Source organism: Pyrus communis, chromosome 6, assembly GCF_963583255.1.
Source record: "Pyrus communis chromosome 6, drPyrComm1.1, whole genome shotgun sequence".
Lineage (NCBI taxonomy): Eukaryota > Viridiplantae > Streptophyta > Magnoliopsida > Rosales > Rosaceae > Pyrus > Pyrus communis.
Genome location: NC_084808.1, coordinates 23990306 through 24005958, shown reverse-complemented (window position 1 = coordinate 24005958; position 15653 = coordinate 23990306). Strand labels below are relative to the sequence as shown.

The window sequence follows — 15653 nt, the reverse complement described above, 5'->3', positions numbered from 1 at the left end:
GGACACAAGTCTGAAGGATCGTCCCTAACAACATTCCAATCCATATGCCCTGAAAATGATCATCGTATAAATGTTAATTTTAACAATTGAAGTGCTAATAAAATCTCTCGATGTAAAAACTAAAACCAACGAAATGTTGAGAGGTGAGATTGTGGGAATATGAATGAAAACTTACCTTAACACCCCAATCAAGCTTGTAGCCGAAAATTAGGCCCAAGGGCACCCCAATGACATAGTAACAGGCTATGTTCACATAAGCTACTGCAGCCTGCCATCCTGCTCCAATTGCAACCCCAGAGAGAACTGGTTGAACGTTGTTAATAACAATGCAGGTTGCCAGCAATGGTGTAAGCTGCTTCACGAGAGCTTTAACCTCCGAATCACTTGAGAACAAGGCTGGATATTTGTCCCGGGTGATGATGAGGATGAGCGAGAGGATAGCGCCGATCAAAAGGAAGTTATTACCGCTACTACCAGTGAGAACTTTGCTGTTCTTGGGTGAGCTGCTCCTAGTTCATTTGACACTCTCACGCTGCAAAATGTTTGAGTTCATTACGACAGACATTTTTGTGTGTTCTAAAGTTTGTGGACTTTGATATGAATTAAAAGTTGACCTTATTGCTGCGTTCATGCCCATAGCCAACATGACCGTCCATCCCAATATGTTCATGCTGCGAATTCAACAATGCATATATAAAAAAACTAGTCAATTAAATCCAGTTTTTCATAAACCAGAAGAAAAAAATAGTACATTGATAATATTCAAAAGCTATATTATGTTGAACAAATTAAGGACACTAGATAATTTTTACTACAAGCGATATTTCTACTTTGAATTAGACTAAAGAAAGAAGAGAGAACTCCAACGCGATAGTATATGATGAAGAGGAAGAACATATCTAAATTAGAAAATAGAGATAACTAAGTGTACGTAGTAATAAGGAATGAGGATTCTCTCTAAATCCTCTTTGTGAGGATCTTGAGGATCCTCCAATCACATCCGTTTATCGTACATTATGTGGCCAGTTTCGTCAGGTATTGTTTATATTTAATTTTAAATAAAAAGATTTACAATGATTTCTTACCACATGATATACGATGAACGAATGCGATTGGATCCAGAGAGGATCCTCAGTAATAAGGCCCCTCAATGTTTAAATCCAAATGATGCAAGCTTCCAATACAAATTTGTCAAGGACTTCTGATGACTAGAAGCATGAAATCAAAAGAGAAAAGTGATTTGACCGAAAAAAAGAGAGGGGAAAAGTGCTTTTACAGAAAGATGTTTTTCCAATTCGTGAGTCCAAAAGTATGGGGTAAAAAAAAACAAAATTGATTTTATCTTTTTCTTTATGTGGACCCGCAAAATGGGATAAAATATTGGTAATCATAAAAAGTTATATATATATTATGCGAATCAGGCAATTTTAGATTAAAGGGACGGTTTCTTAATCATATCATTTCTTTGTTTAATTAATTTATAGATTTCATGTTTTATATGAAGTGTGGTCTATGCTAAAAAAAAAAAAAGAAAAAAAAAAGAAAAAAAAATCCAATTTCTTAAACGATAAATTTGTTAGGTTAGATGTTAAATTAAGGAACAAACGAGGTTCAAATTCACGTCGTGATGCAAGTGCAATACTCCTCTGTGGAGCAAAAAATAATCAAGAATAATATGCAGGCGACACGTGGATTTTAGGGTTAAAAGGATAAAATTACCCTCAATAAACACCGGAACTCCTATGCGCAAGCAGTGTGCAATCATCCCACAATCAAGTCAAAAGTGCCCAAAATAGGTATTTGTTCAAAACTTATTTCATCCATCCTCATCAAATCTTCTTCACAAGGTAACCCCCAAAACATTCTTTTCAAATTATATTAATTAGCTAATTAATTGATTTATTACCTAATTAATCTATTAATTAGTTAATTAATTACAAATTACACCCAAAAATGCCACAAAGGGCCGATCACCATCTCTCCGAAGGGGACCGCCCATGCCCTATATATACTACCCCATTTTCTCTAAAAACTGAAGTTCTACACTCTTGCTAAATTCTCTAAATTCTCTAAACAATTTTCCCTCAAAATTCTAACTTTGGCATCGGAGGTTCTTCGGTCAAAACCCCCCTCATTCATAAACAATAAATTTGTTTAAATTAAGGAACTAACGAGGTTCAAACTCACATCGTGATGCAAGTGCAATACTCCTCTGTGGAACAAAAAATAATCAAGAATAATATGCAGGCGACACGTGGATTTTAGGGTTAAAAGGACAAAATTACCCTTAATGAACACTGGAATTCCTACGCGCAAGCAGTGTGCAATCATCCCACAATCAAGTCAAAAGTGCCTAAAATAGGTACTTGTTCAAAACTTATTTCATCCATCCTCATCAAATCTTCTCCACAAGATAACCCCCAAAACATTCTCTTCAAATTATATTAATTAGCTAATTAATTACAAATTACACCCAAAAATGCCACAAAGGGCATGTGACCATCTCTCCAAAGGGGACCGGCCATGCCCTATATATACTACCCCATTTTCTCTAAAAACTGAAGTTCTACACTCTTGCTAAATTCTCTAAACAATTTTCCCTCAAAATTCTAACTTTGACATCAGAGGTTCTTCGGCCAAAGCCCCCCTCATTCATCGTGGGCACGTGAGGCTCTTGACCTTGACCTAAGGTGTTGTTTGTTTTGTAGGTGCAATTTTGTCCAAGAATAAGAAGGAATAAGCTTGCATCCCCAAATTGGTGCCTTCATTAAGAGTTAAGTCACACACTCATAGAAGACTCTCGCATTTAAGGTTTTTCGTTTTCTTGTTTATTTGTAAATTTTTCATATGTTCTTATTCTTAGAATTTTTATTTCTAAAAATAAAGTACAATGGCAAGGGATTTGGAAACCTTGACGAACAAAACTTCCTATGTTCAAAGATCCGGATCGAATGATGGAGGACGAGACGTAGCCCCACCACGACGATCCACAAAGCTCAACACGATGGCAATAGGAGCAACTTTACCACCAAGGAGCACCACCGAGCCATGGGGACTACCATGGCAGTGGGGAGTAGGCCAGCTCCATAGCAGTGAGCCCACAGTGAGTAGGGGGCAGCGAGGCAGCCACCAGCTCAGGCCCACGCCACTTTGCAGCAGGAAGCCCAAGCACTAAAAGCAGCCCAAACCGCTGCCCTAACAACGTAAGCCCTAGCCTCGCACCCACGTGCGCCACATGCCGAGTAGCCTACTCCCGTGGCCCAGCCTGTTCCTACGGTCTAGTCTGCTCCAGTGGCCCAACCTACTCCCGTGGCCTAGCCTGTTCCTATGGCCTAGCTTGCTCCCGCGGTCCAATCTACTCTCATGGCCCAACCTGCTCCCGTGGCTTTCTAAGCAGCCCAAATCAGTCTAATATTAGTTCAACCATCCCGACTTCAAATTTCTGGGCCTAAGATTGAGCCGGGGCATTTTCATCACATTTCTCTGCGGATTTGACATTTCTCAACTCAAATCTCGTGCCCGGAGTCTACCACATTGCTCAAGCAAACGCATTTCTTCCAAGCTTTTCCAACCTAAATGGAGAACAACACTTGTCTCGACAAGGTATAGAGTTGATGAGCGCCCTCGCACAGCAGACGACCTTAGTGAATCAGCTCTTGCAGCACACCGAGATGCAACGTGCCCCTGACGAGGTGTCCCGAAGTAGGACAAGGGCAAACGAAGAACCTCTCCAGCAGCGTCTCGGCAAGCAGCCTTTCAACTAGCCATGATCCGAGCGTTCTAGCAGCTTACCCTCCCTCCTAAGTCCTTGGGATAGCGTGTACTTTCATCTTAGCGCGCGGAGGAGCATGCATTCCTGATCAAGCCCACGGACGAGCATACGTTCATGGTTGAGGCCATACTTCGATTATCAACATGGACAACCTTTTAGGCGAAGTGTTCATTCACAACTAGGCTCAAAATGAGCATTCTCCACCTCACATTGGAGTAGGCAGCACAACAGATGGAGAGAAGCAATCACTCAATCCGACTCAAGTTCAACCGGCAGCATGCAAACAGCCCGCTTGCTCGCCAGAAACATCATACATACACCGCAGCCATGATATAGATGAGTTAAGCATAAAAAAGAGTAGCCTAGACCAATAGGTCACGACTAGGGTGTGAGATCCCGTATTTTAAAATTAAAATAAATATTTATTTAGAGTTTTAGATGCCAATTTTATATGTAATTAATGGTGCAACATGGAAAATGGAGGTGGCAGGGGTGGATATGTTTAAGTGCTTAGTCACTTATATTTCTTACAAGTGTGATTATAGGTTTGATGAATAAGCAGTATAGGTTGCTTAGTCTTCATCAAAAAGTGGCTGCGTGGAAAGATTTTAGGACACCAGATTATCCTTGCCTTTAAGACCGCCAAAACCATCCAATTGCAACTAAGTTGTAGTCGGTTTCCCTAACCTATAAATAGGAGCCTTGCTCTTTTGTTTTTGGAAATGAGGTGGTGTGTAGTTTGTGAGCTATCATAGAAGAAAGAGATGGCGATAGCATGCAATGCATGCATTACGTAGAGGTTGGTGTGTGTGTGTGTGTGTGTGTGTGTTGTGCATATATATTTATACATACGTTAGAGTGGGAGCTTAGAAAGAAAAGAAAAAGGGAAATCTAGGGTTTGAGGTGTGCGGAGATGTTAGTTGGGTTGTCTTGCCAAAGCTTGGATTATCGAGGTGAGTGGTCTAGGTAATGTGTTGCAACTATTCTTATTTTTTGATAAACGGAAACCATGAGATATCATGAGATTTATCTATATTCAAATATCTCTCTATTTCAAGTCAAGCATGTTGGAATTTGTGGAAATGCTTTCGGAACTATTAATATAGTGATATGTGAGTAATTGGAATTGTTCATGGAGCATGAGAATTTTAGTGTTACATTAATCCGAAGGATAAATGTAAACTGCACACGGGGACATTAGGGCATGATGGCCAGTAGGGGTCACGTGGTGAGTTACAATTTATGAAGGATATAATGAACACATAAAGGGATGATGTGATATGGAATTACATGGCTAAAGCTTTGATATTATTATCCTATTTTATAGTACATTTAAAATGGCATTGCCTGATTGGCATATTTCATATTCTACTCACTGAGCGACGATGGTTGTTGCTCACCCCTCACCTATTATTTTACAGAAGAGTTATTTGGCAAGACAAGTGTTATTTGGCAAGACATGTCATAGACGAGCTGAGGTTGTTTTAGATAAGGGTTTTAAGGATTTTAATTTATTACTTTTGTACACCCTGTAAGGATTTTGGAATTATTTTAATAAGAGGAGTTTATTTTCCAACCCGTTCCAATTTCCTTTTAATTATGTAGCTTTTCACTCACGTTTCGGATTCGGGTTTGAGTTTGTATTACCGAGCTGAATCCGGGGGCGTGACAGAACGGTATCAGAGCCCAGTTATTAGATACCCTTGGAATGTTGTGGAGCCAGTTAGATAGGTTGAATTGAATTGAGCTAGTGATATAGAACTTTAAGAGTAGACTCGAAGGTCTAGTAAATTTCGAGGATGAAATTTCTTTAAGGAGGTTAGATTGTGAGATCCCGTATTTTAAAATTAAGATAAATATTTATTTAGAGTTTTAGATGCCAATTTTATAGGTAATTAATGGTGCAACATGGAACCTGGAGGTGGCAGGTGTGGATATGTTTAAGTGCTTAGTCACTTATATTTCTTACTCGTGTGATTATAGGTTTGATGAAAAAGCAATATAGGTTGCTTAGTCTTCATCAAAAAGTGGCTGCGTGTAAAGATTTTAGGACACCCGTTTATCATTACCTTTGAGACTGCCAAAACCATCCAATTGCAACTAAGTTGTTGCCGGTTTCCCTAACCTATAAATAGGAGCCTCGCTCCACTGTTTTTGGAAAGGAGGCGGTGTGTAGCTTGTGAGCTCTCATGGGAAAGAGAGATGGAGATAGCACGCAATGCATGCATTACATAGAGGTTGGTGTGTGTGTGCGTGTGCGCGCGCGCGCATTGTGTACATTCATACATACTTGTGTGTGTGTATATATATATATATTGTGCGTATATATTTATATAGACGTTAGAGTGAGAGCTTAGAAAGAAAAGAAAAGGGAAAGCTAGGGTTTAAGGTGTGCGGAGATGTTAGTTGGGTTGTCTTGCCAAAGCTTGGATTATCGAGGTGAGTGGTTTATGTAATGTGTTTCAAAATATTCTTATTTTCTGATAAACGAAAAGCACGAGCTATCGTGGGTTTTGATCTATTTACAAATATCTCTCTATTTCAAGTCAAGCATGTTGGAATTTGTAGAAATGCTTTCGGAATTATTAATATAGTGATATGTGAGTAATTGGAATTGTTCATGGAGCATGAGAACTTTAGTGTTGCATTAATCCGAGGGAAAAATGTAAATTGCACACGGGCACATTAAGGTAGGATGCCCAGTAGGGGTCACGTGGTGAGTTACAATTTATGAAGGATATAATGAACACATAAATGGATGATGTGACAAGGAATTACGTGGCTAAAGCTTTGATATTATTATCCTATTTTATAGTACGTTAAAATGGCATCGCTTGACTGGCATATTTCATATTCTACTCACTGAGCGATGGTGGTTATTGCTCACCCCTCACCTATTATTTTACAGATGAGTTATTTGGCAAGACAGGTGATGGATGAGCTGAGGTTGTGTTAGATAAGAGTTTTAAGGATTTTAATTTATTACTTTTGTACACCCTGTAAGGATTTTGGAGTTATTTTAATAAGAGGACTTTATTTTCCAACCCGTTCCAATTTCTTTTTAATTATGTAACTTTTAACTCATGCAGGATTCGGGTTTGAGTTTTTATTACCGAGTCGGGTCTGGGGTATGACACAAGGGCAGCCGAAAATTCTACTGCCTCAGCAGAGGCAAATTCAAGAAGAAGTTGACAGGCTCCTGACTGAATGATTGCGTAATTTCTCACGCAACGAGGCTACTGACGATGCGCTTCGATGAGACATGACCAACATAAGCATGTCATCATTCACGGATGAGATCGAGCGGACAGATCCCGCTCGCGGGTTCACTATGCCTTACTTCACTTTGTATAAGAGAGACGAAGATCCGGATCTACATCTTAAGCACTACTGCAGTACCATGATCCTCTTCAGGAACGATGACGCGCTTATGTGCAAAATTTGGGCCACAACTCTACAAGGCGAGGCACAAGACTGGTTTCACACCCTACCTCCGCAGTTAATCCGGAGTTTCAACGAACTTTCCTTAGTTTTCACTAAGGAGTATTCGTCTAATTGCTCAATCAAAAGGACATCCGACCATCTCTTCAACATCATAAAAGACCCTTGGGAACCAATTCGTGACTATGTCAAGAGGTTCAAAGTGGAGAAGGCCAAGATTGTTGGCTACAATGAAGACATAGCAATGACAGCTAGGGGTGGGTTCAAAAAACCGAAAACCGAAAAAAACCAAAAACCAAACCGAACCGAAACTACAAAACCGAACCGAACCGAATTTGGTTGGTTCGGTTTCGGTTTTTGAGGTTTGGAAACCGAACCGAATTGAACCGAACCGAAAAAAAAAATCATATATAAATACTAAAAAATACATGTTGTCGTCAGGGTTTGAACCCTTTCCCTACAGGTTGGGGTTGGTTGTTGCAAGCCAACTTGACTGTAGGCTTTATGTTGTTATAATTGTACCAGTAATTTATTTATAGGTTTCTTATGTTTAATGCTTTATAAAATTTCTTAACTTTACAAACCCTAGCTGTCTCACTCCCATTTCATTTCAGATCTCAAACACCTCTCTGTTCCGTCCGCTGCTTCCTCTTTGCCTTTGCTTCCTCTCTTTCTCTCTCTCTCTCTCCCTCCCTCTCCCTCTCCTTCCTCTCTTCCTCCAAATCACTCTCTCTCCAATCTTCTCCTGTCCTCCTCGCGGATTCCTTCTTCCAAACCATGATTTTCCCTCGCCCTTTTCGAGATCCGACAAAAAGAGGAATTGAAAGAGCTTGTGACGATCATGGCTATATCGCTGCAACAAAGGTTGTGGTTTTATTTATTTGTCAATTCATAGGTTTTTAATTGTATGGTTACCCATTTGAAATTTATGTAATTTAAGGTGAAAAAGTTTGTATTTTTCTCTAAATATGTTTTGGAATTTTCTAGATCTATTGTGGACTTGACTATGAATTTGAATGTGGGCACTGGGCATGCGCTATTGAAGTCCGATTATGGTATTTAGAAGAACCCAATTGCTTCTTCTTTTTTTTCGATTTGCATCGATCAGTTAATTTGTTGAGTTATTTCATGATTTTGTAAATTTTAAAGTTTTTGAATTTTGAATCCTGGCGATGTACATTTCCTTGAAGAATATATGTTTATGTATTTGCTTAACTTTTGAAAATTTGAATTCGTTCTGCTTGATCACAAATAGTTGAATTACTTGAATATATTCAGGATTTTGAGGCTCTCAATTCTCTGATATATGAGAACTGGGAGGTTGATAGGTAGGTTCCTTCCATTTACATCATTTAAAAATAAAAATAAAAAACTGAAACCGAACCGGAAAAAACCGAAACCGAAAAAAACCGAACCGAAAAAAATGAACCGAACCGAACCGAACCGAAATTTCGGTTTGGTTTCGGTTTTGGCAAAAAACCGAACCGTTTTGAACCGAACCCACCCCTAATGACAGCATTCAGAAATGGGTTTCCCACCGAACACCTTTTATTCGAAAAATTGATCATGAGAGAAGAACTGACCCTGGCAACTTCGTATGCTTTGGCAGAAAAGCACGCACTGTAGGACGAGGCCAAGCAGTCTAACAAAAACGAGTCAGAAAAGTAACGCATGGAATGTTCCCCGACCAGAGAATACTCAACGCTTGAAACATTCACCAAGTTCTTAGTTCCAATCGGCCAAATTCTCCGTAAGTTCAAGAATGAACCTTGGTTTAAGCTGCCGCCACATATGAAAAACGATTTTACCAGGCTGGATCAGACAAAGTATTGTGCATTCCATTAAGGACCAGGCCATACTACCAACGGCTGCCAGACGTGGAAACAATACCTTAAGAAGCTAAGAAATGAGGGCCAGTGTGATAAGTATCTTGACAGGTCAACAACACGGCCTATATAAGCAGGGGAAATCTCCATCACCCCCTAAACCCTGTCAAAGTTTTTCCAAATAAGTTCGAAGTCTCAAGCAGCTCGACAAACAAGACCTTACAAGCCGAGGATTATCTAGTTTGTTATGCAATTTCTACCTTCCAACACAATTGATCCATTATGTATTCTCAATGAAGATTCAAGAAGTTATTCATAAGCCAAGCTCAACTACTGTCTACAACGACTACTCAAACCCCCATCCGGGTAAGCTCTTCAGTGCGAAAAGGTAAACTAATTGTTTTCCAGTGCGAGAGGGTAAACTAATTGTTCTTCAGTACAAGAGGGTAAACTAATTCCCCAACACCCATCTGAGTCTGCTCTCCAGTGCGTGAGGGTAAACTAATTCCCCGACACATATCCGGGTTTGCTCTCCAGTGCGAGAGAATAAACTAATTGCTCTCCAGTGCGATAGGGTAAACTAATTCCCTGACAACCATCCAAGTCTACTCTCCAGTCTGAGAAATAATTTCTCTCCAGTGCGAGAGGGTAAACTAATTCCCTGACACCCATCCAGGTCTGCTCTCCAATGCGAAAGGATAAACTAGTTGCTCTTCAGTGCGAGATGGTAAACTAATTGCTCTCCAGTGCGATAAGGTAAACTAATTCTCCGACACCCATCCGGGTTTGCTCTCTAGTGCGAGAAGATAAACTAATTGCTCTTCAGTGCGAAAGGGTAAACTAATTACTCTCCAGTGAAAGAGGGTAAACTAATTGCTCTCCAATGCGATAGGGTAAACCAATTGCTCTTAAATGCGAGAGGGTAAACTAATTACTCTCTAGTATGATAGGGTAAACTAATTCCCCAACACCCATCTGGGTAAGCTCTCTAGTGCGAGAAGGCCACATAGCTCAAAAGATCGAATGCTTGAAGACCAACTAGACAGCGAATGGTCAGGGAGCAGCAGCCATTTTGCACTCAACAGTTCACTCATCCGACTGCTCCATCTACAGCAGCTGAGAAATCAAACTCAAGCAGTTTCCTTAATTTTGGCAAGACGACTATTGACCCTTGCCGGCCGACGTGCCGCACCACCCTGAAGGATGCCCCACGACAGCACCACCTAAGAAGAAGATAAGGAGAACTAAGTTTTTCTTACATCGATGCGGCACGAAGAAGACAAATAAATCAATGGAAGATTGTTCTTTACACGGACAAGCAAAGAAGAGTGCTAGGGGAGGGGGAATAAATATCCTCTAGTTTTCTCTCTTTCTTGTAAGGACAAATAATTGCCCTCTGAAGTTGATTTAACCCCTATTTAAGGTAGGCTTAAATAGGTTTTGGAAGCGATTTATTTCCCTTTCCTAGAAGAATCTAATTCCAAGTCTAAGTGAGAATCTACACCTGCTGCCCTTTCTTGCAAGGAGCCCAGTAAGTGTGGGGGCATTTGTGGAGCAAAAAATAATCAAGAAAAATATGGAGGCGGCACGTGGATTATATGGTTAAAAGGGCAAAATTACCCTCAATGAATACTGGAATTCCTACACACGGGCAGTGGGCAATCATCTCATAATCAAGTCAAAAGTGCCCAAAATAGGTATTTATTCAAAACATATTTCATTCATCCTCATCAAATCTTCTCCACAAGGTAACCCCCAAAACATTCCTTTCAAATTATATTAATTAGCTAATTAACTGATTTATTACCTAACTAATCTATTAATTGGCTAATTAACTACAAATTACACCCAAAAATGCCACAAAGGACTGGTCACCATCTCTCCAAAGGAGACTGGCCATGCCCTATATATACTACCCCATTTTCTCTAAAAAAACGAAGTTCTACACCTTTGCTAAATTCTCCAAATTCTCCAAACACTTTTTCCTCAAAATTATAACTTTGGCATCGGAGGTTCTTCGGCCAAAGCCCCCCCCCCCCCAAATTCATCGTGGGCGCATGAGACTCTTGGCCTTGACCTAAGGTGTTGTTTGTTTTGTAGGTGCAATTTTGTCCAAAAACAAAAAAGAAGAAATTTGCATCCACATCCTCTACCACTGTGATAGAGGACCACTTGTGCCATGAGACATTTTTTCACATGCTTATAAGATGAACTAGGCTTGACAATGTCTCTAAAAAATACCTAAAAATTAAAATGTAATTAGCAGAGTTATGAAGAGATTAAGTACTCACCATATGGATAGGCCATCCACAGAAACTTCTGCATTCTTGAGATACCCAGCAAAGAGAATCAGTGCCATGAAGTACCATACTTCTAAACTGCACAAGATTTAAAAAAACATAAAATCAAATGAGCTTGTTCTGGAAATTCATTTGATCATTTGGGATTTCTATGAAACCAATAGATATAATATAAAATTAGAATTAAACAGAATCTATAATATTGTAGATAATTGTTATTCGCATTTCACAAAATTAATCACGAACAACTAATTTAAAACTTGTTTGATAATTTCTTTATTAAGTTTTTAAAATTTGACCTTATTTAGATTTTTTACCGTTACCAATATAAAAATATTTACTAAAAATAATTATCAAACATGTCCTAAATTGGTTAACTTAGTAAGTGCGGTGTGGTGTGGGCTACTTGTTTGGTAGCAAAAGCCGAAAAGCATAAGAAAAAGTAAATATAAAATCATATGTTAGGGAGCAAAAGGCAGACCAATAGAAGAAACGGCAATTATAAATCATGTTGAAGAATAAAGACATAAAGCTTTCAGCCGGTCCGACCTATGTGTGGATTATTGTTATCCACACATAAAGACACGATGGTGCTTGTTAGCTGGTGTGATCGCAAGGTTGTGTTTCTACTTGTATTTAAAGCTGAGCATTTTTAGTACGTACTTTGATTATCTTCGTGGTTCCAATCTTTCATTTGTCATGGCCCAAGGCACAGTTGTAAAGTTGAATCCACCTCTATAAATTTGAAATGTGTATGACAACGATTTGTTTTGGGATGTGCTATCCACATATCTCTTTTTACTTCTCTCACACCTTTAGTTAATTTTTGTACTTTGATCTTCTTCAATTCATCCAATCCGACGGTCAAAAATTAAAAAGGTGTCAAAGAAGTAAAAAGGGATGTGTGGATAGCACACCCCTATGTGATTGTTTGATACAACCATATTTGGGATATCTGTCTGTCATATCTTATGTGCATCGCACTGGGTGGATATTCACCGGATCTTCTTTGTGAGATCCTCATCAGATCTTCTATGTGAGGATGAATGTCAGATGCTATTTATATTTAATTCTAAATAAAAAAATCTATAAAGATTTTTTATTACACGATTTACGATAAATAAATGTGATTGAAGGATTCTCAAGATCCTCGTAGAGAGGATTCGGCGAGGATATTTTGAATGATTATATCTAATTTTTATAAAACTAAAAATAAAAATCCCACTTGTGTCAGTTTGTGGTGTGGTGTGAAGAAGTGCATGCATCTTCCCAAATTTCAAAAAGCAGCACGTGTGTGGTCATGTGTGACTCTTACCTTTCATCTCTAGTCCCCATCCCTCACACATCAATCAAGACTCCTTTTTTGGTGTGAAAATGATAACTTTTATTCATTTTATTTCTTTCATTTTTCTCATCGGCTTCATCTTGTTTCCTTTCCACTTCTTCTTTCTTTTTCTTTCCGTTTTCCTTCTGTACATTCTCCTTTTTTTTTCTTGTTTCCTCTTCTTCTGTTTTGCATTGTAAATTTCTCTTCTTCAATGGATTTCAAAGACAGGGAGTCGCAACAGTTAAGAAGGTGGTGGTGCACAAAGAAAGGGAGTCAAAGCGGTGGAATTTCTTCTCAGGAAACCTCCACTCCGCCTACACCGCCATCTAGACAGCCGTCTAGACCACCGCCTAGACAGCCGCCCAGGCCGCCTAAGAGCACCTAGGCGAGTGCCTAATAGCTCTCCGATTTTTCTTAACGATTCAGACCTAATCGTATCGACACCACCACGCCCAGCGCCTAGGCGGCTGCCTAGGTCATTTTTTAGAACACTGATAAATAAAAACTTCGCCAAGCGATCTATTAAAAAAAGTGATATTGTTTAATTTCTAAACTCATCCACTCTTATTATAACATGCATGTGTTTTGTGTTTTCAGTACTTATAAACATTTATTTTTGTGGTAATATCAGTTTATTTATGTTATAATTAGTTGGTTTATTTACTAAGACTACTGTATTATTGTAATTGAATTAGTAGTACTACATGACAATGTAACCACGAAAAGTTCTGTTATTTTAGCATTTAAAATTTTTACTTATTTATTTTCAATAAAAGAAGGGTAAGCACAATCTCTTTTTACCTTACATACACTTCTTATTAATTTATGTTCATTAATCATCTTTAATTCATTCTATCAAACGGTCGAAAATTAAATAGAAATTGTGAAAGATAAAAAACAAAAGAATTCAAAGGGCCGGAACAAGAAAACAAAAGAAAGATGCGTGAAAGGGGTTTTAATTACCAGAGCATGATTGCGGAAGCGAGAGACAACTTAACAAAAGCCCAAAGATTATGAAACGCCTTCCATGAGAATCCAACCCAAGCTTGACCACATGTCCCAGAAAATATATAACCCAGCTGAGCTAAAACTACGAACCACCAGGACGCGTTGAGCACGACCGCCGCACCCACCAGTCCCCACCCGACCTTCAATATCAAAATCCAGCTGAACAGCGTATGCAGGATCAAAGCCACCGCCGATATCACCGCCATGACCATCATCTTTCTCTGCGACTGCAAAAACTTGGCTATCGGGAAATTCATGGCGTACGCGAACAACTGCGGTATCATCCATATCGCGAACACTCCCGCCGCCTTCGATATGTCGGCGGTCTGCCCTATCGCTTTGAGAAGTGGCTGAGCAAAGATGTAGAGAAAGGAGAGGAGTACGGCAGTGGAGTTGAGGATCACCCACGACCTCTGCATGTAGATTCCTAACATGTCCAGCTGCCCTGCTCCAAATGCTTGCCCACATAGCGTCTCGAGAGCACTCCCCATTCCAAGCTTCAAATATATTATCAATTAATATGTGAGATTCAAACTCAGTGGGTCTTTGTCACAGTTAAAAAACTGACAATAGCTACTGACATTAATATTAGTAACTATTGCCAGTTCTTGTAGTGAGTGTTGAGCGTGGAACAAAATCCACATTTATGGATATTCATATTTTTTATATTTGATTGAAGGGTATGGGAGAGGGGGAGATATACGTACCATAACGCCGAAGGAGAAGCCGGCGATGACAGAGTTTTCAATGGAGACGGCGGCAAGGTCTAAGGTGCCAACTTGGCCGGCGAAGACTTGAGTGATTGCGCCGAGGGAATACTTGCATAGGGAGGTGAAGATGGCGGGGCCGGCGAGAAGCCATAGCCTTTTGGTTTCTTTGAAGAACTCGCGGAAGAAGTCGCGGACGCTGACGATGGGAGAGATGTCGTCGGCATCGGGAGTGAAGGAAGCGGTGGAAGTAAAAGAAGGGTTTGCCGGCGGAGCCAGGGACTCTAGGTGGTCGTGCAGGTGATGATGATCAAACTCGTCTGTCGGCGGCAGAAGCGGCTGCTTGTTATCCGCCATATATTAAAGAGAGGGAGAGAGTTTGCGATTGCGTTTGCGTAGGTGTCGAGAAATTTACAAGTGAAACGTGCGTGGAAGCCTAAGTGTATGGAAAAGGCGTGGGCGAGGATCCCTTTCCCACGTATGCTAGAGAAATTTTTAGTTGTGGCGGGAACACGGACGTGTTTTTATACAAGTTGTGAAAATTTTTAATTTTTAAGTTATTAATCTTTTAACACACATAACCCATCATTTATATAGGAACACGTGATATACCATTTCGTGTGATGTTCACATGGAAAAATCCATCTACGTGCTGCACGAGAAATTTTTGCAGGTTACCATCACTCCAACACAGATTGACAGCTGGTGTTCTAGACGAATTAAACTTCGACACCTACCCTTTGTTCGTTTTAAATGACTTGACATGGCTTTTGATCTAATTATGGTTAATTGTAATTAATAAATGCTGAAGTAAATTTAAGTTGTTAAATTTCAACCGTAAGATTGATCCAGATATGGGGTTTAGGATTTATTTACAATTTTTACAAGCTCTTGGATTTATTTACATCTGGCGCTTCTAATTAAAAGTTAAGATAACTACTAAATAATGTGGCAATGACAAGGAAATAAAAATAAATTTTAAATAAATATTTTGATAAAGGAATATTGTGAAGTTAAAATAGATCCAGCTTCCTTCCTGATCTCTTTGCCTTTTAAGTCTGCAACTCTCCAACAACAACAACAAAAAGGTTTGCAATATGACAATGACGAAATTCATCATTGTCTTTGATGCAGTGAATGCTTCTTCATGGCTATATAATACTATTTTTTTGCCATGAAAATAAAAAAAGGAAATCGAAACAAGAATGATGTCATTCCAAAAAATTCTTCTATCTGCATGAAAATATGATTTGTCTTCTTCATTCAATTACA

The 15653-nt window shown here is 39.3% G+C and overlaps 1 pseudogene; it reads right to left on the bottom strand.

Moving 5' to 3' along the window:
* The window catches only part of LOC137736275 (protein DETOXIFICATION 29-like), a 15709-nt pseudogene extending 841 nt beyond the window's left edge, over positions 1 to 14868 (bottom strand).
* Between the last annotated feature and the right edge of the window lie 785 nt (positions 14869 to 15653).